The following is a 24911-nucleotide window of genomic DNA, read 5'->3' as shown; positions in this document are numbered from 1 at the left end:
GCAGCAGCCTGAATATTTACAATTGTTAATGGTTCTCTAGCATTCCCAGTTGTTGTAGTAGTGACAACAGTGGCAACAGACACTTGATTTATTCCCCATGCTAGACTTGTCAAATCAGAGAATCACAGAATATCACAGTTAGCAGGTGCCTTAGAAGTCATCTAGTCCCATGTCCATCTGAAGAAAAAAAATGGTAGGAAGGGGCCAGATTATGGAAGGCCAAAGAAGATTTTATTTTTGTTTCCTTTTTTTTTTTTCCTGGCGTTAATAAGGAGCCACTGTAGTTTATTGAATGGGGTGGGTGGTGATATGGTAAGCCCTGTGCTTTAGGATAATCAATTTGACAGTTGGATTGAAGACAGATTATAGTGAGGAGAAACTTCAGTTAGGGAGACAAATCAGAAGCATATTTTAATCATAAAGGCATGAGCTGATGAAGGCCTTTACCAGAGTATTGGCAGTGTCAGAAGAGAGAAGGAGATATGGAGGTAAAGATGACAGAGGACTTGACCACTTATTGGATATGGGAGACGGTGAAGAATTGAGAATGACACCTAGGTTGGGAGACTGAATAACTAGGAGAATGGTGGTACCATTCAAAGTAATAAAGAAATTAGGAAGAGGGGAAAGTAAAGGGGAAAACAAGAAAAATCAGTTTTTGAGATGATGAATTTTAAATGTTTATTTATTTTCCAATTTTGATACTTACTGTTTTTATTATCTTGTATTTATTATATTTTGTTTCTATTTCTTTTTAGTTTTCAACATACACTTCTATAAGAATTCGAGTTCTAAGTTTTCTCCCACTCCCTCTACTCCCCCCCCCCAAGATGATGTAAAATGTGATATAGGCTACACATGTACAATCATATTAAACATATTTCCACATTGCTCATGGTTGTATAGAAGAATTAAAACCAAAGGGAAAATCCATGAGAAAGAAGAAATCAAGAAACAAAAACCCAGAAAATAGTATGCTTCAATCTGAATACAGATTCCATAGTTTTTTCTCTGCATGTGGATAGCATCTTCTGTCACGAGTCTTAGAATTATCATAGATCCTCATATTGCTGAGAATAGTTAATTCTATCAAAGTTAGTCATCACACAACGTTGCTGTTACTTTGTAAAATGTTCTCCTGGCTCTGCTCACTTCACTCAGCATCAATTAATTTAAATCTTTCCAGGTTTTTCTGACATCCAGCTACTCATAATTTGTTATGGACAATTATATTATATTATATTCATGTGCCACATCTTATTCAGCCATTCCGCAATTGTTGGCCTTCCCTTCAATTACCAGTTATGTCTACCACAAAAAAGAGTTGCTATAAATATGTTTGTACATGTGAGTAATTTTCCCATTTTTAATTAATTAATTATTTTTTTTGTTTTTTAGTTTTCAACGTTCACTTCCATAAAGTTTTGAGTTCTAAATTTTCTTTCCCTTCTTTCCTTCCTCCCTCTCCACGACGCTGTGCAATATGATATAGACTTTACATATACATTTATATTAAATATATTTTCACATTAATCATATTGTAAAGAAGAATTAGAACCAATGTGAAGAACCATGAAAAAGAATTAGATAGAATTGTTATTTTTATTTTATTATTAGCTTGGCCTAACCATGAGCAATTGATATTTTTCTAATTCTTTAGATCTGACTGTGTTTGTGTGAAAAGTGTTGTGTAGTTGTATTCCTATAGTTCCTGGGCTTTTCTTAGCAAATAGACTCCCAAATATTTTATGTTGTCTACAATTATTTTAAATGGAATTTCTCTTTCTATCTCTTCCTGCTGGGCTCTGTTAGTAGTATATAGAAGTGCCAATGATTTATGTGGGTTTATTTTATATCCTGTAACTTTGCAAAAGTTGTTTATTATTTTCAGTAATTTTTTACTTGATTATCTAAGTATAACATCATATCATATATAAAGAGTGGTAGTTTTATTATTTCTTTTCTTATTCTAATTCCTTCAACTCCTTTTTTCTTCTTTTATTGCTAAAGATAATATTTCTAGTACAATATTGAATGGTAATGGTGATAATGGGCAGACTTTTCCCCCTTGATCTTATTGGAAATGCTTCTAGCTTATCCCCATTACATATAATGCTGGCTAATCATTTTAGATAGATGCTACTTATCATTTTAGGGAAAACTCCATTGATTCCTTTTTCTCTAGTGTTTTTTTATAGGAATATGTGTTGTATTTGTCAAAAGCTTTTTCTGTATCTATTGTGAAATTATATGATTTTTGTTGGTTTTTTTTTTTTATTTATGTGTTCCATTATACTGATAGTTTTCCTATTACTGAAACAGCCTGATATTCCTGGTATAAATCTCACCTGATTATAGTGTATTATTCTCCTGATAAATTTCTGCATTCCCTTTGCTAATATTTGTTTAAAAATTTAACATCCAAATTCATTAGTGAAAATGGTCTACAATTTTCTTTCTCTATTTTGGCTCTTTCCATTTTAAGAATCAGCACCTAGTTGTATCATAAAAAATAATTTGATAGGACTCTGTCTTTGCCTATTTTTCCACACATTTGCTTAATATTGGAATTAATCTTTAATGTTTGGTAGAATTCACTTTTAAATCCATCTGGCCCTGGAGAATTTTTCTTAGGTAGTTCACTGATGGCTTGTTCTATTTCTTTTTCTGAAATGTGGTTACTTAAGTATTTTATTTCCTTTTTTCTTAACCTGGACAATTCACATTTTTGTAAATATTCATCCATTTCACTACGATTGTCACATTCATTGGCATACAATTGGGTAAAATAGCTCCTAATTATGGTTTTAATTCCCTCTTGATTCATCCTTTTCTTTTTTGATATTGGTTATTTGTTCTTTCTTTTTTTAAATCAAATTAACCAAAGGTTTTTCTTTTTTTCATAAAACTGACAGTTTTATTTATTAGTTCGATAATTTTCTTAATTTCAATTTTATTAATAGCTCCTTTGATTTTCAGTATTTCTAATGTGGTATTTAATTGGGTATTTTTAATTTGTTTATTTTCTAGCTTTTTTAGTTGCATGCCCCATTCATTAGGCTCTTCTTTACTTTTTTTCTTGTAAGCATTTAGTGATACAAAATTTCCCTTAAGAACCACTTTCATGGCATCCCATATGCTTTAATATGTTATCTCTTACTGTCATTCTCTTGGATGATATTTTTTATTGTTTCTCTGATTTGTTATTTTTCCTTCCTTGTCCTACCTTCTATCCACCCTTCCTTTTTCTTTCCCCTTTCCTCTCCTACTTCCTGTGGGTTAAGGTAGATTTCCATACCCAAGTGATTGTGTATGTTATTCCCTCTTTGTGCCAAATGTGATGTAGGTAAGGTTCAAACAATGCTTCCCCCTTCTTTCACTGTACTGTTGTAAGTCTTTGCAAGATTTCATGTGATGTAACACCCTTTTCTGTCTCCACCTTTCCTCTTTCCCAGTAAAATCCTTTCACCCCTTAATCAATTAATTTTTTAACATTACATCAAAGTCAACTTGTACCCATATTTTCTGTCTATGTATAACCCTTCTAAATGTCACAATAATGATATAGTTCTCTAGAGTTACAAGTAACATCTTCCTATGTAGTAATGCAAACAGTTCACACTTATTGACTAACATGTTGTTGTCGTTGTTTTTTTCCTTTCCTATTTACCTTTTAATGCTTCCCTTGAGTCTCGTATTTGAAAATCTAATTTGCTGTTGAGCTCTGGTCTTTTTCATTAAGAAGGTTTGGAAGTCACCTATTTCATTGAATACCCATCTCTTCCCTTGAAAGATTATGCTCAATTTTGCTCACTAGTTGATCCTTGGTTGTAATCCAAGCTCCTTTGTCTTATAGAATATTATATTCCAAGCCCTCCAATCCCTTAATGTAGCAGCAGCTAGGTCCTGTGTAATCCTGACTATGGTTCCAAGATATGAAAATAGTTTCTTTCTAGTTTCTTGCAATATTTTCTCCTTTTCTTGGTAATTCTGGAATTTGGCTATTATATTCCTTGCCATTTTCATTTTACGATCTCTTTCAGGAGGTGATTGGTGACTATTTTACCCTCTGATTCTAGGACCTTGGGACAGTTTTCCTCAGTGATCTTTTGAAATATACTGCCCAATTTCTTTGTTTTTTGCTGTTGTTGTTGTTGGTGGTGTGTGTGTGTGTGTGTGTGTGTGTGTGTGTGTGTGTGTGTTTAATAATGGCTTTCCAGTTAGATAAATAATGCTTAAATTATCTCTCTGGGATCAACTTTCCAGGTCTCTTGTTTTTCCAATGAAGTATTTTACATTTTCTTCTTTTTTCCTTCTTTTGATTTTTTTATATCACTTCTAGGTTTGTATCCCAAAGAGATCATAAAAATGTGGAAAAGAGACTCACGTTTAAAAACGTTCATAGCAGCTCTTTTTGTAGTGGTCGAGAATTGGAAATTGAGAGGAAGTCCATCAACTGGGGAATGGCTGAACAAGTTGGCATATATGAATGTAATGGAATACTATTTTTCCATAAGAAGTGATGATCAGGTGGACTTCAGAAAAACCTAGAGAGCCTTACATGAACTAATGCTGAGTGAAGTCAGAAGAACTAGGAGAACATTATGCACAGTGAAAGCCACATTGTACGGTGACTAACTTCGATAGACTTAGCTTTTCTTAGCAATGCAAAGATCTAAGATAACTCCAAAAGACTCACAATGGCAAATGCTATACACACCTAGAAAAAGAAATATGGGGTTTGAATGCAGATGAAAACATACTATTTGTTCCCCTTTTGTTGTTGTTTTTGTTGTTTCTTCTTTCTCTTTATTCCTCCCATTGGTTCTAGTTCTTCTTTACAACATGACTTATGTGAAAATATGTTTAATTTGAATGTATATGTAGAGCCTGTATCAGATTGCATGCTGTCTTCGTGTGAGGAGGGGAGAGATCGGGAGAAAATTTGGAGCTCAAAATTTTATGGAAGTGACTGTTGAAAACTAAAAATAAATTAATTAATGAATAAAAAATAAATAAAGTCCATAAAGCAAAAAAAAAAAAGTTGAACTCTTCTACTGGAGCACAGGGGGCACTGTCCCAAGCTTCTTGTGTTTGGGCAGCCTAGTCATTGGCTTTGTGTGCTGGGGCCTCAAGTGCTGGCAGCTGGATGCCAGAGGGGTCTAGCAGCTTACCTGGTGCTGAGCTGGGTTCCTAGTGGTGGTGGCTATTGTTTGTTGAGGCCAGCTGTGTTTTTCTGTGTTTCCCTAGGGCTGCATTGAAGCTCTTGGAAGTGTTGTGTCTGGCCACTACAGGATGTCTGCTCACCCAGGGCTATACTGAAGTAAGGTGAGGTTTAGCTCCTGAAGGATGCCTGCCTGACTGGAGATGCACTGAAACAGGAGGCAGGGAGGGTTTGGGGATGTTTGGCTGCTGGAGGATGCCTGCCCACCAGTGCATGTGGTGATTCTCTGAGATGGAGGCTGTCAGTTGCCCTGGTTATGTCAAAGCATACTTGAGGTGAGGGGGTTGGGGTCCTAGTGTTGCACCCTTGCCTGCTTCACCGCCCTGGGTCTCAAGATCTCCCTCTGGTTTGCTTAGGTGGGACTTGCCACTGTCTTCCCAGAACTCCTCTCATCTTGTACTGCTCCCCTTTCACCAGATGGAGAGGGACCTTTCCCATTTATCTCCCAAGCAACCCAGGCTAAAAGACTGCTGCATCCCATCTTTTCTGCTGGCTCTACTTTTCCATGATTTTTCTTGGGGCGATATTTTTCTGGGTTTTTAGAGGTCAATAACTGAGGGTAAGAATGACTTACTACTTACTCTACCATCTTGGCTTGTATGTGTACATACAGACACATGCATGCATCCTCTTCTTGACAAAATATACACACACAGTTTAATTAACATGATAATTTTAGAGAAAATCTAATCAAAGAAGTTTCAATGGCATTGATTGCAGTAATAGAAAACAAAACAAAACAAAACAAAAGAAAAATGATAGTATGTTGTAATCATTCACAGTATGTGACTGATTCTGTATAAAAATAAACCAAAAAACAAAACAAAGCAAAACAAAAACAAAAACATGTGTTTCCTGCACCCTTTCCCATCTCACATCATTTCACACTATTACTTTGGATAGTTTAGTATTATTGAAAGAGCCCTGAGTTTTATGTCAGAAGACATGAGTTTGAGTCCCTGCCCATCATTTACTGGCTGTGAGAATTTGGGCAAGTCATGTAAACTTACTAAGCTTTACTTTCCTCTTTTATGAGATGAGAATAATATTACTTGCACTACCTACTTCATAGGGTGGCCGTGAGCAAAGAACTTGGTCAGATATAAAGAGTTCATTTGTATTATGCATAGTATGAATGCATATATATAATATGTGTGTGTGTGTGCACGTGTGTGTGTGTGTGTGTGTGTACTCATGATATGTATATACATATCAGACATACGTGATTGCTTGTCTGATATATTCTCAAATTGGTTGTTCTGTGATATTTTACTTCACTTCTGGAAACGAAGGAGGGTGAGAAAAAATTGGTTTTAAAATTTTAACAATCCCACAATGACATTCTATTCTCTAGCTTATTTTGGAGAATTTCATCCATTAAGCGGGAAAAGGAATTCTTGCATTGTTAATTAAGATGGAAATTCTCATTAAATGAGGGAAATGTTAAATGGCCCAAAGGGAACACAAATAATAGGTTCACTAATAAATTGCGTTATACTGAAAATTGGAAAATAACTAACAATGCATTTACAGATTTACTAATGACAATAGCTTCCAGCAATTTTTATCAACATTAAATAATTCTAAAGAGTTTAGGTTCTAATTCTCCAAGTGTTTTCAAAATATAATTATACTATTTGAAATAAAATTGTTTAACCTGCTTATAATAAAACAATAAATAAATTATCTGCATGTGATTTTAAGAGTCCTGAGGTTCTTACTTAAAGAATGTTTCTTTTTTAATAAAATCTAATGATATGCTTAACTTTCATTCTAATTCATTGTTGACTAATTCTCATTGCTATAGAAAAAATCTTTCCATTTGGAAAAGTTTCCAAGACTTTAACAATGGTGCTTGTACATTGTTATTCTGTGTTTGTGTTTGTGTGTGTGTGTGTGTGTGTGTGTGTGTGTGTGTGTTTAATGAAAATTCCATAAAGAGAAACAAGTATGATCTGGAAGGATTCTTAAAGATCATCTAGTCTTATCCTGATTTTTCAGATGAGGAAACTAAGACCAACATAGAAGAAGTTACTTTGTAATGGGCAAATCACACATCACTACTCTAACTTTAGTTTCCTCATTTACAAATTAAAAAAAATAATAGTATGTATGCAATAGTGAAAATAGTGTATATGCTCAGTCCAATCATGTAATCATGATATATTAGTGTGTGTGTGTACAGTCACTGATAGTTGCACAGTGGATAATAGAGCTAGAATCTGAACTCAACTTTACTGATTACTAGTACATCCATGATACTTCAATGTATAATGTGTCTTCCTCATGATAAAATTCAAAGCTATTCAAGTTAGTAAATGGAATCAATTTATCAATTTTATATTGCCTGAAGGGTATGGTGTAGCTGAATAATGAAACTTACAGTCTATTTCCTATAATCAATTAGGTACCTTTTTTTAGACACAATTGTTAATATTATACGGTATTATATGGGTTTTTTCAAGGGTTTTGTCTTCTCTGCCCCTGATCATCCTATCCTCTTGTCATCCTTGACTTCTCAAATTTCTTAGGTTATTCTACGTGGCCTCCCATATGTATTAATACTATTCTGATACATTTTAATTATTTGTGCTCACCGCAGCCTCTTATTTAACTGTAAACTTCTTGATGATAAACACTTTTTTTCATTTTTTAAATTAATATATTCCCATTTCTTGTCATCAGTACCTTGCACATAGTAGGTTTTGATTTGTTTGTTGAATTGAATTAATTTCAATTGAATCTTTACTTTAAATATAGCCAATTTTGAGCCATTCATATTAATGAAACTTTGGTCTATGGTTTATGACTGAATAGTATTCAGTGTAATGAGAACCTAACTATATTTAAAAGACGTTCGATAAATGTTTAATGCAAGGTATAATATATTAGAAAGCCTGGTTTATTTTATGTTAACTTTCTTACATATGCTCATAGACAATTAAAATAAATTAATTCCACCCCAACTTCCTTTTGTTAGAGTAGGTGGTGCTTGTAAAGTTTTTGCAAGATTGATCTGGTGAGATATACAGTCATTAAGGTACTAGACTTGCAATGAAGAAGTACTGGGTTCAAATGCTACATCAGACCCCTATTAATTTGTTGGCAGTGGAAAAGACACTTAATTTCCTTTTGCCTCAGATTCTTCATGTGGAAAGTAAAGGGGTTGCACTTCAAAAGCTCTAAGCTCTTTTCAAGATTTAAATCTAAATGTCCTCTTTTGAAATCAATTTTTTTTTCTCCTTCATGTTTCTTATGTCTTGTACTTTCCTTCTCTTCCACCTCTTCTTTTGATTTCTAGGCTTTACTTATTTTCCAAATTTATACCAACATTAAAAGAATTTATGGCAATATAGTAATTGACAAAATGACTCTAAAGTATTTCAAGAGCAGTGAGTGCCAGGAAGCTGTTGTTAGCAAATAGAGTGGTGGACTGACCACACAGGACTCTGGAAATCTACGATCATCAACCCTTCTCTTGATATACACAGTACCACTGCCCCTATTTCTATACACACACACACACACACACACACACACACACACACACACACACACACAGAGGATAGTTCTAGGTAACAAAGTACAATACTATATAGACCTGCTTTCCTTTACACCAGAGAATGAGTTGGCCTCATTGTAACCTATCATTTAGAAAAAAGAAATAATATTAATTTATAACTTAGCTTTCTCTGTGAGAAATCAGTGCAATTATCTTACTCTTCTGAGATTTAGCCACTTTTCAAACCAAGTTTCAAAATTATGTTCATTCTTCTAGATTTGTATTCTTTTAATTTTTCTTATGTATTTAATATGGTGAGCTAAATGTTGATATGTGACATATGTGAACTCTATATAGATCACAAACATCAAAATAACTAATGAAATTACTAATAGTGTCTTCTAGCAATGGAGCTTCCAAAACATTTTTGCATACGTTATCTGATTTGATAATCACACAGTGACCCTTTTAAATATGCAAAACAGGTATTTTTAATGTTTACTTTGTAGATAAGGAAAATGAGAATAAGAGGAGTTGTTAATTGCTTATTGTCAAATGGCTAAATGTCATCAATGGAACTGAAACCAACATCTCCTGGCTTTTTTTTTTTAAGATTCCTTTCTACTATATTATATTTTGGTGCCTACTTTATCTTCTCATATCACATATAATGAATTCAAACAAATACAGACTGATTGTGTTAATGTTTGAATCTGTTCATTTATGACTTCATTCAGCACACATATTGAATTACTCTTACACACAGGACCTTATACCAGACATCAGCGAAGATAAAAATGTGAATTAGGTATAATCTTCAACTCTTAGAGGTTCATAACATAGTAGGAGATATAGCAAATATAGAAATAACCAAAATCCCAAGTAGAATATGCTAAATAATAGCTAACATTTATATGGCACTTACTATGAGCTAAGCACTGTGTTAAGTTAAAATTATTACTTCACTTGAATCTCACAACAATTCTGCAAGGTAGGATATATTATTTCCCCCATTTCATAGATGAAGAAACTGAGGCAAACAGAGATTTAAAAACTTCTCCAAGGTCACACAGCTAGCAAACGTCTGAGGCCAGATTTGAATTTAGGCTCTCCTGACTCTAAGATCAGCACTCTCTCCATTGTCCCATTTGAGTGGTATCAAACAAACCTGTTATGAATTTCCTCAAAAGTAAGAGAATGTATATAATTAGGGCATTCATGAAAGTTTAATGGAAATGGCAGTATTTGATCTTGGCTTTAAAGAATGAGTAGGTTTTAACAAAAAGACAGAGTATGGGTACTAATCAGTCAAAGAATTTGCTTTTCCTTCTGTTGTTCTGAAACATTTCTTTGAAAGTTCCCACTTTTATTATTTTATTTTGTCTACTACATCTTTTTTAAATAAAAACAACAGTTTCCCAGCAGCTATCATTTTCTCTAGGCTTCATTACTAGCACTGTTTTATCTTCTTTTCTATGAAATTTTTCTAACACAGAACTCCAGATGTGCTCTGCTCAGTATAGATTACAATGAATGTTTTACCTCCCTTGGTACAATTAAGAAAAGGAATTTTTTTCAAATCAAATACCCTATTAACTAAATTTGTAACAGTGATGTCGTGATCATTTTATTACAAGAATGATGGTATATTAAGTCATATGAAGAATTGATTTTGATTCCCTGCTGGTGTGTATTATATTTATGTGGTCTGGGTAAAACAGCATTTTTTTTTTGGTTTGGTATATTACTATAGCCTTATAAGCTGGACCAATATCATTACAGGACATATGATTCCATTTTTTTCATCCTGCAAAAGCAAGTGGTTAATATCTATAAATGAAGTCTTATAAAGGCCATAACTAGAGTGGGGACAACTATAAATCCTCCAGGATATTAACATCCCAGAGATGTTTCTTTCTTGAAGCAGTTAAGGGACCCTTTGCTTTTTCCTTTCCCTGTGTGGGGACAAACTACCTGATTTATATTATGTACTGGGTATATTTATTTTTTTCCTTTGAATGCCCGTGGATGAGGAGCATAGACTAGAACAAAAAAATGAATCTGTTCCTTGTGAATATGAGGTAGGAGTGAGAAAAAAACACTGAGGAGCCTAATTCTATTGAGAAGTCAGGCAGCCCCAGAGCACTGAACCCCATGAAAATCAATAAGGACAGATAATGGAAAGGATTTGGTTCTGGTCATCAGTCCTTGTGACCTGAGGTCATGTGGTACATATGTAGCCACAATGCTACATTTTCACTCCTTACCTCAGAGTGAAGTTATCAGGAGAAATGAGATGATATATGTAAGCATTTTGTAAACAATAGAGTGTTCATGAATGTAAGTTAGGAAATGAAAATGTCATTTCACATTGATTCATATTGTATAGCCATTCATGTTCATACAAGTAACCTGATTTTTCTGAAAAACAAACAAAAAAACCCTGGTCTATCAGAGTCTAAAATGAATCAATCCTGTCATTTAAAACACACTAATCGAGCCCTGCTCACTTACCAAACATTTCTCTCTCTGGAAGCAGATTACTCTTTTTATTCCATGGACATCTTCAAGTTTAATTCCACACAGCAATTCACATAGTAACAACTCTTTAAGCTCTAGTTGGAAGTGGGCCTTACACCAGACACCCTTATAGTTCAAGCTCAATATTGGAACAACATAAGACACTCTTATGTTATTTAACAGGTAGGAAAAAGAAGTTTAGTTTGAACTAACACAGCAAGGATATGTAAAAAGTATAGTGAAATTTAGTTTCTTTGGACTAAAACCCCATCACAACTCCACATGAAACATATGTGTCTGTGCAGCAGGATACAAAATGGTGCCTTATGTGGCCTTCAGAAATCTGCTACGTCAGAGGAATCCTGAATTCCCTATGACTAAGGACTCTTTATGGAGCATGAATCCTTTTTTTTTCCCCCCTTAGGTGCCCAGGAGGCAAGGACCAATCAAATTCCAACAGCTTTTTTTGACTTTATGGAACACTTATCCTTTTTTGGGGGGTGGAGACAAAGAAAATGTGAATAAATACTGGTACAATGCACACAAAATTATGACTAATTCATTTTTATGGGCTGAGGATATTTGTTGGATAGTTTGTACAAGTCTTCTTGATAAGGGAAAATTTGTGCCTTCTCTCTCATTTTTCAAGATTCCAAGGACTTTTCCAGAATTACAGAACCATTTGGTTTTACCATTCAAACCTCCCCATACTTAATAGTCACCAAACAATCCTGCTAATTACATTATTCCAATGCCATTATCTTAAATTCTTTTGTATTTGACCTAAATGATTATGATTTGGTCAAGAAAGCATTTATAAACTTTGTTTTAGAAGGCCACTGCATATCTAATGGTAACTAAATGTTTCATTTTTGTCTTCAGTACAATTACATTAAGGTCTGTAAATCCTTTCCTTTCTTTATAGTCTTCTGGTGACTGAGCTAATCAAGTTAAGCTAACCACATCAACAATTAACATGGAAAAAAATGGAAGGATTAAGATGGGGACTGAGACCATCTTGTGTGCCCCATAAGTACTGTGTGGGAGGATGAGATAATTTGCCTACTTCACTGATTTTCCAAATCAGTGGTGATGGAATGAACTATAGATTGATGATCATGTCTTTGAGAAGAACACTTTATATTTAATTCTTTCATCAGTTTGTACTAGTTAATTATGTGTGAGGAGTTTTATTCTTTTCTTTCAAAGGCATGTCAATGTGTGGGATGACAGCACTGAAGAAAAGAACAGTGCTTTTTAATTACGCCCAGCATTGAACACTCCTTTGGGCATAACCAAGATCTGAGATAATTTGATCCACATTGCCCCTGCCTATGCACTTTCAGACAACCCAGCAAAAGAAACTCAGCCTACTTCTAGCAGAGTTCCCATGACTCTAACAAGATTGCACTCCATAATAAAAGCATAAGTGATGAATAAATTTCTATGATTGATAGAGAGTGATGGGCTAGAACAATTTCTGGCATTTTTTTTTTGGTATATCTAAATGCAGTGACTCAGATTCACAAAGTGTGTTATATAAATAATGTCTAGCCTAATTTGCAAAGCTTGCAAATGATGCTTTCAAAGAAACAGCTGTAAAAATAGGCAGCAATGACATTTAGTAAGTAAGGAATCATGATAAAGCTGCACCTTCTTTCAACTTTCATTTTCTGCTTGTAAACCCTTATTTGAAATATTTAGGTATCTTACAACCTAAATCTAAATGACTGTGCTCATTACCTTGAGATCATCAATATTCACTAATTATCAGAAATATTTTAATGGAGTTTGATAGTTAAAACTATATTATTTATTCAAGTTATAGGCTTAATGCCATTCTTCAACATAAGCCACTTTTTTTAACATGTTGTACAAATTTTTGTAACTAAGTACCAGAGATATAAGTAACATTGAGTGAATCTCAGGCACCAACATAGGAATGTTGGAATATATGCTTCTTTCCAAATTCAAGATTTGCTGAAATTCATCTCTAGTCACAGGATATAATAACCCCAGTTAATTCTCATAGATTCCATCCACAATGAAGTCCTTCTCCTGGCATAGTTTGGCCACTTATTTACTGAGTTTGACCTTGGATGAAACCTGTTGAACAGATTTGCTCCTATCTGGTCCCCCTTCTGACTCGAGACTTCTTTCTCCATATTACCCAGTAGGCTATTCCCTTTGGAAACTGCCTTTCTTACACCAGCAGCCGTCTCACCATGTAAGCTCACTTTTAACCTGAACACCTTTATTACCTTGGAAGATGTCATTGCCATCATGTTTCAGCAATATTTTCATCTTGGGAGGTACTTTAATCCTTTTAATTGGCTACTTCCTCTAAGAGCCTCCAATTTAAGAAAGCACCTAAGGACAGTCATGTTACCCTTTTATTCCTTTCTAAGCCTGACCCTTTGGACTTCTTTCTCCACTATGTCCACACCCCAATGCTCAACTTCCTTTTATGTGTTATCTTTCCCCAATACTACATGAGCTCCTTTCAGTCAAAGACTATCATTTTGCTTCCTTTTTACTTCCAGTCTTCAGTTCAGTTTCTGACATATTGTAAGCACTTAAATGTTTGTTGACTTGACTTGAATATCAATTCAACAACGGAAAGAATATTTTGTCTGATCTGGGAAGATTTTCCATTTGCATCTGTTGTGAGTCTATGCAGGGGAGAAGGAGTTGGTCTTTAGCCTAGAAATGTACAAAATTGAACTCATTTTCATTCAGCCTAAACCCTTCTTCTTTCCAATCTTTCTTACTGTCAAATGCACCTGATTTCCTAGTCATCCTGGTCATCCTGTTTCCAATCTAGATATCATTCTCAGCTCCTCATTATCTCCACCCTCCCACATCCAATCTATTGTCAAGGCCTGTTAATTTCACCTTTCCACATCTCTCAAATATTTCCCCTTCTCTTTTCTAATACTGCCACCACCCACATGGAGACCCAAATATCCTTACATAATTGATTTTCCTAATGCATAGTTCTTACCATATTATGTTTCTTTTACAATATGACTAATATGGAAATATGTTTTGCATGATTACACATGTATGACCTATATCACATTGCCTTTTCAGTGAGTGAGGTGGGGAGGGGAGGAGATAATGTGGAACTCAAAATTGGAAATGAATGTTGAAAATTCCTTTTGCAAGTAATTGGAGAAAATAATATATTAAATTTTTAAAAAGTAGTACTTGTATTGTGAGATTCTACCATGCTATTCAGTACAGTACTGGTCTGTTAGCTACATAAGAAGGCTAAAGCTCAGAAGAATCATTATAGAGCTGAGGCTAATGAGACACCTCTTGGCCATGGTACATTATACAGGCATCATTCTCCATCAATAAGGATTTCTTTTCCTCTTTCATAAGGAACTAAGCATGGAAAGATAAAACCACAACTCAAATCCATCTCTTTCTACATCTTCTGTATCTTTATATTATACATTCACAATTTAAATTAAGACATTTATAATTAAATTTCTTACAATTAACTTTTTTTGAGAACTTCTCATAGGCTGCCTATGATATCAAGTTAGAGTTTTCTTTGAAAAGATTAAATATACATTCAAAATCTAAATTCTCACATGCTTCTAGAACAATTTTTATCAATTGTTTTAAACTATTTGAGTAGCATGACACTATTTTTTTTTCTTATGAACTATTCAGGATTGTAAACTTATTTCAAACACTCAACTTATCCTCTTCTTTATCTGTGCATACTCCAGTGTTGCAATTTTTGGTCCTTTAGGTTGCTGTTCTCAAATATAGTGTCATCAGTCTTAGCTATGTTTTCTATACCTAAGTCAGGATGTAACCACGAGTAGATGAGATGACACCTGAATGAAGTTACTCATGTCCAGAATACTCCTCTGAAAGTAGAGCTTTATACCTCTGCCTATTATCCTTCATCTTAGTCAATCACATGCATGGTTCTAACACAGCATATTCCATTTATTTTATTTTTGTGGGCAATCAGTGAAGGACTAAAATAATGCTTTGTGTTGGGCAATATAGTATTTTTAGGAACCCAGTGGAAAAAAGAATATAAGGAAAAAAGGAATACAATATGTTTCATTGAATAAAAAAATGTAATATCCCAAGGAATATTGTTTTCAGGAAGGCTACTTCCACACAAGAGTGTTTAACCACATAATTGCCTAACGTCAATTGGGCTTTAATCATACATTGGAGAAATTAACTGGAATAATTGCTCTAGAATTACAGCACACTAGAGAATGGGTAACTATCAGGAACATGAATTATTATTTATTGAATGCCCCAGGGGCAGATGATACTGGCAGGGTGCTTAAGTATGTCAAAGACTACCAGCAAATCAAAAGAAAAAAATTAGCTTGTTTAGCAATTATGAGAATATCCACAGAGACCTCATAAAATGGGGGATAAGTGTGATTGCTCAGATATTTAAAACCTAAAATAAATGTGAGTTTTATCCCTTTTAATTTAATAATGAAAGCAGTTGTATATGCAATCTAAACTCAACATACACTTTTACCTGACTGAAATATTTTACAGCTTTCATATTGCTGTTTTTGTCACCTTTGGCTTAAACAGTTCCATTTTCTACTTAACCTGGTAGACATAACCCCAACAATTACTTACATGAACACCAACCACTGAGGATCACAAATTTGAACAAATTCAGAAAACCAGATTGGGTGAGGTAGAGTTCTTGAAAACTTTACTCATTATTGAGATGCTTTTGGGGCAGCCCTGCTGCTACAAAGTGTAAGCCTAAGGCCACTATAGACACTCAGTTCTAGGGAAGGATATGATAAACAAGTTCAGCTGGTAGCCTTTAGATAAGTACTGCCAGAACGAATATAACATCATAATGTTTATCTCCAGCTGGGAATATTTTTGTTGTTCTTGTGTTTCTACAATACTCTCAAATACCCACAACACATAACTCAATAACAAAAAAAAAAGTATCTCTTAGGTGGGGCACAAGTGCCACTATGAACTAAACCATACCTTTCTGGTTCTATCATCCTCTTCTCTCAGCTATTTCTTGAACAGAAACTATATCACCACCAGACTTTCATACTGCCATGAGAGGTGTCTATCAATGACTAAATCCCTCATATGCCAACACCCTTCTGACACTTCTAAATATTCCTGCACAAATGTTGGCAAGTGCTTTGAGTCTTCATATTGAGGAGAGTAACGGAATCATCTTTCTTCCACATACATTCTACACCTAGACTCAGACTTCTCATATTTGAAACAGGTCAATCTATTAATCCTGTGTAACATATAACATGACACAAAATCATGCAGCAATATAATTTTAGTAAAATATCTTCACATTCATTGCATTATGATGTTAGAGGGTGGAGTAACATTAGTATAAGAAATGTGGTCACCTTGCTTTTGACTTCTTCCCTTCAAATATCATCCATTAGCCACATCCATGAATCATGAAATAGTAGGGATACACTACACTTCAACCCATAGAGTGATATCACTATCTTTACTGGGAAAGCAAAATGAAGTAAATATGAAAAAATTTGGGGTTTGGTTGGGTTTTTTTGGACTTGATGTTTAATAGAGGAAAAGACCACAACAACTATCCCAAAGTTGTTTTTCCTCTTTTGCTAGTCTTTTCCAGGTTAGGAACTCAACTTTGCCTTTTAGTGGCAAGGTTCCAAGGTTTCTCCAAAGGGACCTTCTTGGACAAAGGCCAGTTTTTTGCACAATGTTAGAAAATCTCTTTTTGTATTTGTAGAAGTTTGGAACTTGGAATTCTTTAGGAAAAGCCGTATGACTTTGATTGGTTATAGAACCAAACAACTGAAACTTGGATGGCTACCAATGGAATGCCATCTGTCATCAAATTATGTAAAAAGTGACTTCAAAATGTTCACAAAATATGCCCAGAATCTGCAAACTCCTAGGGCCATGACAAGACTCAAGACTCTTATGGAGCCAAAGGAGTACAGAGGGTTATTGATGGGAGGAACATAGAACATAATATGGGATTGAATGAGGTAGGAGAAGAGAGTAAGGATATCAAAATGGAATATGACATTGGATCTATAGGGAAGGATATTGGAAACGTTATGGGATGTGACAAAATGCAACATCCATAAAATCTCATTTGTTCAAACACTTCTTGGTGTTCACATAGTGATAAAATTAGTTCAGGCCAACGAAGCTCTAAACTGAACTATTGCAATAGCTCCTTAAATAGTCTCCCTATCTCAGTTCTCTCTTCTTTCCAAGCTATTATCTACAGAGTTGCCAAAGTTATGTTCTTCAAACAAAATTCAGACCATGCTACTTCCTTGATCAATAAATTCTAGGTGCTTCCTATTACTTTTAGTAGCAGATAAATACTCTTATCTCTGGAATTAACATTCCTTTAACAACTTTCCTCTAACCTACTTTCCAGACTTATACATTTTCTCCTCAACAGTCTCTATAGTCTTGCAACACTGCTATTCTTGCTGTACTTTACATGTGACATTATATGACCAGTCCCCAGAATTTAGCACATGCTAGACCTAATGCCTGGACAGCTTTAGCTCTTCCCATTCAACTCTTACAATCTCAAGCTTCCTTCAATGTTCATCCCAAATGCCATTTACTACTAAAACATTTTTACTTCCTTTAGCTATTATTGCCTCCTCTCCAAAATCATCTTATATGCTTTACATATATTTTATATACCTTTACATGCATACATATTGTTTCTCTTATAGAAAATAAATTCCTTGATGAACAAGAGTGTTAACATCAGTATTATCTAGCATCATGCCTGGCATAAAGTACCTAATAACAGATTTATTGATTGATTGATTGGAAGGGATACTGAGAAGAAGTACAAGTTGTATGAGAGGGTGAGGGTGGGGAAGGAGATGAAAAGATGGTGTATGAGGCCTTTGGTTGTTAGGGATTGTACGGCTTTTAAGTTGGTCATGCTGTGACAAATTGTGAACAAACATGATTTATTTTGAAGTAGTTATAGTTAGAATTTACACAGCACTTTAAGGATTGAAATATGTATGTACATATATATGTTTATGTATATATATGGATATGTATGTATATTTTTCCCCTCAAATAACCATGGTTAGGTATTAGTATTATCCTCATTTTACACAAGATGAAACCAATACAGTTAGTGGTTAAGTGACTTGTTCTAGGGTGACACAGCTAGTGTCTATGTTTCAATTTGAACTTAGATCTTTCTGAGAAAGTACTGTGGCCACTCTCCATCTATCTGGTTAGGGTTTAAATTACTCCATTGTTCTGGGATATATCAAAAGGAAAGTGAGGACTAACATATACCTATTGTTCCCTTCATCTTTTTCTATCTACTTAATGCAAAGGATTCATTGCCACATATCACCATGTCACAAGTAAAATGTTCCTTTCGCTAACACATTTTTATCATGTATTACATGGATACGTGTTTTGTGTGTGAATAATGGGGGAGAAATATATACACCTCTCTGTATTACTGGGTGGAACTGGTTGAAAAACTGTACACCTTTATGAAGTGGAGGAATATACTTTGGTGTCATGAAATGGGTTTTTGTATACATAATTCTGACTAGCCCTTATTTTATCTATACCATAACTATCATCTTCTTAAGCACTGTATCCTAATGAAATGATAAAATTTAGACTTAAGTACTCCTCAGGGACATATCAAAATGGTGCTCAACATTTTTGGTTAATCATTCTTGGATTTGAGGAAATGAAGATAAACAAAAGGAAGTTCATTAATAAATGAAAATGATAGGAAATGGACCTGTGATTTTGTTGTTGTTGTTGTTTATAGAAACATCTCAGGTTACTCTTGAAGACTGTAGGTGGACACATGCTTTACAATTTGTAGCATTGCCGAGAGCATTGAAATAAGTAATTTGATCAATGTCACACTGCAAGTATGTGTCAAATCCAGGATCTAAATTGAGGTCTCCCAGGATTTGAGACCAGATCTCCATAATTTATGCAACCCTGACACTTAAATTAAGTTAAGTTAAATTAAGTAAAAAATCAATTTGTATTTATCACTTACTTTGCAAATATATGATATATATATTCCATGAATGTTGGGAAGAAACAAGTTTGGTGTTCATAAGTTATTTCATTCCAAAATAGTAGCAACCTTACATTTCCTATGGGGGACCATGTTCTTGATGTAACTAATCAAATATAATATGATTTTTCTTAATTATGCATTATTAATTCCTAGCTATGGGGAAAATCATTTTATTTTCAATAAAGTAGACTAAATTGTAAAGGGAAGCATTTATTTAAATGTGTTTTATTATGAAGAATATTGGAATATTGATTTTGTGCAAAATAGAGTTTGCTTCTACCACAAAGAAGTACAAGAATTTGTTGAATTGTCTGGGGTTCATCTATATTCTCAAAAATCACAGGTGCCACCAAACATCCCTTCCACCTTTTGTAAGGAAATGATAATGTGTTCACACTAAATTGATTTAAGCTAAATCGACAACTAATATTTTTGGGAATGTTAAAATCACTTTCCTACAATTCCCTTCTCCATTTAGGGATAGAGAGCCTAGGATCTTACACAGCAAAATTACAGGGGCCATTCCTAAAGACTAAAGACTATAAACCTGTAATGAAAAAGGAACGTTCTCTCTCTCTCTCTCTGTCTTTCTGTCTATATATATATACATACACACACACACACACACACACACATACACACTTATATAGATATATGTGTGTAAAGATGAATACATATACATATATAAATAAGTAGATATAGACATATACAGATATGTATGAATATATACACGTATACATATATAAATAAATATATAAAGTATATACATATATGTATGCATATATACATTATATATAATATATAGGCACATACATATATATTTGAAAATTTATGTATAGCAAAGAAAAGTATGAGATAAAATTTCATGACCAACTAAATAATATTGGAAATATGTTTGCTATTTCATTATTGCTTCACTGAGTTTTTTTTATCATAAATTGGTATTTCAATGTGATTCAATTCCTTCAATTCATCTCAGCAAGCCTTGCTTGCACCTGCTTATGTCTTACATAATGGTACTTTACTCTGTATGCTATATGATGATAGCTTTGCAAATTTTCCATCCGCCTTATTTTAATTTGCATCATACTCTCAGGAAAAAAGAAAGAAATTTTTTTTTTTAATTCTGAACTACTTTTCTCATTAAAGTTTTCATGGTTGATTGCAGGTGATATTCACTGTTCAAATACAATCCATTTCTAAATGGCATGAGACAAGTATGGCATCTAGTCTCAAAAGAATTATGCAAAATGTACTCTTCTATCCAATGCTGCCTTTACAAGAAAGAAGGAAAGAAATAAAGAAAGAAAGATAAAAAGAAATTCATATTGGGTTTCAACTGTCTCCCTTCCCCCCTTTCTAAAATAAATTTTGGTTAATTTTCTATAAAGTATAATGTTTCTTAGCATTCTGTTTGTTTCTCTTTTTAGCCTCTAGTACTTTTCTCAGCTATTCCTTCATCTTTTTTTTTTCTGTTGCTCTTTACCATTGCCTCCTTTCTTATCCATTTTTTGGCCTTTTTTCTCCGAAGAACTTTGACTTAGATTTTCTTTATATGTATGTTTTATTTCACTAACAGTATTCATTTTTTATCCTGAATGATTACATTTAAGCAAAAGAAAAATAGTCTCACATGGTAAACTCTCATTTAAAAATATGATTTTCCTAGATCTTAGCCTGATCTAACTAGTAAATTCCATTAAGAAATAAAAATAAAGTAATTTCACTTTAGGTCTTTTTCTTAAGTGTTATTAACACTAACAGGAAGAAACTATGGCAAGGGGATCGATTCTTTAAGCACCAAATTGTTGGACCAATGCTTTGTGTGGGGCCAGGGCTGCTACTACCTAACTGTTCAAACTTAGTAATGTCTCTCTGTTCCCCATGGCATGCTAGCATAAATAGATGATCTTGAATTAAAAGACTGGAGAAGTAGAGAAGCATTTCTGAGCTAGAAAGGTTAGGTATTATGCATTAAAGTTAGGAGAAGTAATCTTTCCCTTGTGTTTCCTGCATATTCCCATGTGGAAAATGTACAGAAACCCAAAATTACAAAATTGTTAAATTGAAAGCCCAAATTAATTCTTTTAAGTTATTAAAAACAAGGTAAAGGTAGCATTCCATAATGGATAGAGAGTTGACCTCAAAGGTAGAAAGCCACATGATTATACATGTAAGTAACAGGGGTTTTGTTTTTCTTGCTTTCTGAATTGGGGGTGGGGTGAATAGGAGGAAGATAATGTGAATCTTAAAATAAAATAAAATTTAATTTATAAAGAATGTAGGGATAATGAAGCTTTCAATACTTGAATGTAGTAAGGGAGGAAAATATGTGGTATAGCATGGATGCAGAGAGTAGATCTAAGATGTGTATATATACACACATACACACACATACATGAATATATATATATGTATATATATATGAATATATATACACACATACACACACATACATGAATATATATATGTATATATATATATATATATATATATATATATATATATATATATGAATATTCAACATTTGGTTATATTAAATCTTTAGTTAGCACACTGAACTCATGTTCTTTGTGATTCTTAAAATTCAACATTTCATGAAGTGTTTTGTCAAATCTCAGAGAATAGCTATATTTGTTAGAAGTCACAGGTGCTACAACTGAACATTAATGGACCAATACAACAGAGTCTGTTAGATACATTGGGATATATATGCCTCAAAATTTATAGTGTTATAGTCCCCAGAACGCTCTACTGGTAATAGATTGCATCCTAATGACAAACATTCATCCTACTCTGCTATTTGTTGGCAGTACAAAATCATAGAAGAGAAGGTTGTTGATCTAACAAAACATAAATATTCTAACAACAGGTGTAAAGTTCTGCTTGTATTTGGGGTAAAAACATCATTTACTTTATAGTCTTTGAAAATAAAAATGATGCTTGAAAACATACTGATAATATGAGTCAGTAATGGGGCAATGGCATTTAAAAAGGCACCACTATTTCATATTCATAAATCTGGTTAATAATCAAGGGAATCCTTTAATTATACTAAATACAGAGAAGGATTTTACTGAAGTAGAGTGTATAAAATATATAGGTTTGTGACCCATAACTGCCGAAGTTCTTACTAGATCCATAGAAACAAGTAATAGATAGAAAAATGAGATTACAGAGGACTCATTTAGTCGATCAAGAAATATTTACTAAGCTCTTAAATCTATGAAAGGAAGTGTGATAAGACAATGTTGAGGATACTAAAGAATATTAGGAAATGTGTTTCTTAAGGGAGTATTCATTAAATTTAAATTCTATCTTTTCTCCAATTCACTGAGTAAGATTAAAGTGGAAAGAACCTTTTTTATTAAAGCATCAAAAGGGTACCTGAACAGAAGTAGGCATACATTATTGATACTTTGCTGAGAGGATACCCAGAGGTCTGCGGATATATTTCCTTTGACTCAGGCAGCTTTCAAGTTGATAAGTGACTGGAAGTAAGAGGTTCTAGACTCAGCATCCTCCCTTTGTGAACTCTATAAAACAAGATGTGGGAGAAACTCAGAGGCAGAAGGAACCCTCTAAATCTTCAGGAAAACCTCCTCCTCTTTTCTCTTGCATCTGATTTCAAAGCACAACAAAAGGGACATTATTTATTTATTTATTTATTTTCTTTCCCCTCCCAATAGGATGGGGCAAAGTTTGCTAAATGATTTAGTAATGTTAGATGTGTTTTCATAAGACCCATCATGGTATTTCAATTACACTGTTTGGCTAGATACAAAAGGCAATTCCAACCAATTCCTAATTGTTGTACAGAGATTTAGAATGAGTTTATACACCAGAAGCCATAGCTATATTAATAATTTAACTAGAAAGGTACAGGAAAATAAGACTGAAAGGCATAAGGTTTATCAAAGATTTTGTAGGCATACAACCCCAAGTCATGTAGACCCTATTTTGACAGTTGTACGTGTGTGGCAAGTGTAGCACCCATCATTTCAGTATAAATTCAACTTCATGGAAATGGGGCTTGATCTTTTCACTTGTTGCTCAGCTTGCATTGTGTTCACACCACAAATCAATCTAGTTAGATGTAAGATGATAAATAGAACTGATGACAACCTATTAAGATACAGATTCCTGAAACTGAGGCCCCTCAGGATTAATTCAAAGAGACATATTTATGTTCCCCGGCAAGTATGATTCCAGAATTAACCAGATAAGGGATGTGTCCTGGACAGCACAAGCTTTGGGAGTTGTCTTGTAGACAACCCCAATTCTGACAGTCCCTACATTTGAGAGTTCAAGAACTAGAAACCTAGAAGAATATTTCCTCAGTAGTGTGCTTCTTCATGGATAGAAGGTCAGTAATGTAGGATCATTGGAATACCTGGCAGCAGAAGGAATAAAGTCATGTCCTGTCAGGTTCAGTGGTAGAGGTGTAGAGGTACAAGTTGTGAGCAAATTTGATATTCAAAACATGCGACTGAAGTACTCATACATTTCAGGAACAAAGACATTTGAGATTATTTCTCCATATAGTACTAACTCCTTTGGTCTCCAAACAAAGCATACAAAGAATATTTGTCTACTAGGAGGACTCTAATGGATATAAATGGGCATCTGTGTGTGAATATGTGTGGGTATGTATTTTCTTTCTCTATTTTTTCATAGATTCCTTTTCAAATTGTGCACTTTTTGTGGGAGAGAAAAAATAACTTTTCCTTAACTAATAAACATTTAGGACACTGAATGCTTATATATTTCTTGGAGTCCCTGTAACAAACACATAAAGCATAATTATATTTAGAAATTTTCCTTAAATATTCCAGGTGGGAATGAAAAATCAAAGAGCAAAACTAACATTTATGTCTGAGATCTCCAGTATTGAATCTGGTCCATTTGAATATAGAATCCTTGTGGCAGTGATGCCCTGGACCATGGACCATGTGTTATAAATACCATACACAGTCATTTCTCTAAAAAAAGTTACTGGCAGTTGCTGCCCAGGAGTTTCCCTCATTTATTTCTGGTCCCCCATGGCCTCACAGAACTAGAAGCTTCCAACACCACTGCTGCTTCCCATAAGGATGCCAAGCCTGGGGCAGCTCAGTCCGCGGTTCCATGGCAAAAGGTTACAGAAGGAATTGTTGACACTAATGTTCTCAGGGGACAAAGGAATTTCTGCCTTCCCAGAGTCAAGCAATCTCTTCTAGTGAATTAAAACTATTCGTGGGGTAGCTGGGATAGTATATGGAGACCTAAGGTACAAAGCCTTCCTGGAATTCCACAGTAGCTACCCATATAATGCTCCCACTGTGAAACTTGTCACACCTTGTTACCATCCTAATGTGTACACCCGAGGCAATATCTGTTTGGACATTCTCAAGGACAAGTGGTCAGCTATGTATGATGTCAGGACCATCATTCTATCTATCCAGAGCCTGCTGGAAGAACCCAACATTAACAGCCCATTTAACACACATGCTGCTGGACTTTGGTAAAACCCCACAGCCTTTAAAAAGTACCTGCTGGAAACCTATATGAAGCAGGTGATTAATCAAGAGCCCTGA

General features: G+C 34.2%; 1 pseudogene; it reads left to right on the top strand.

The window, feature by feature from the left end:
* Positions 1–433: 433 nt before the first annotated feature.
* Positions 434–24911, top strand: LOC110217961 (ubiquitin-conjugating enzyme E2 C-like; annotated as a pseudogene).

This window comes from Phascolarctos cinereus, unplaced genomic scaffold (assembly GCF_003287225.1).
Source record: "Phascolarctos cinereus isolate Bilbo 61053 unplaced genomic scaffold, phaCin_HiC Scaffold_4;HRSCAF=312, whole genome shotgun sequence".
NCBI classification, from domain to species: Eukaryota; Metazoa; Chordata; class Mammalia; order Diprotodontia; family Phascolarctidae; genus Phascolarctos; species Phascolarctos cinereus.
Note: the sequence above shows the minus strand (reverse complement) of the source record. Positions and strands in the feature narration are given on the sequence as shown.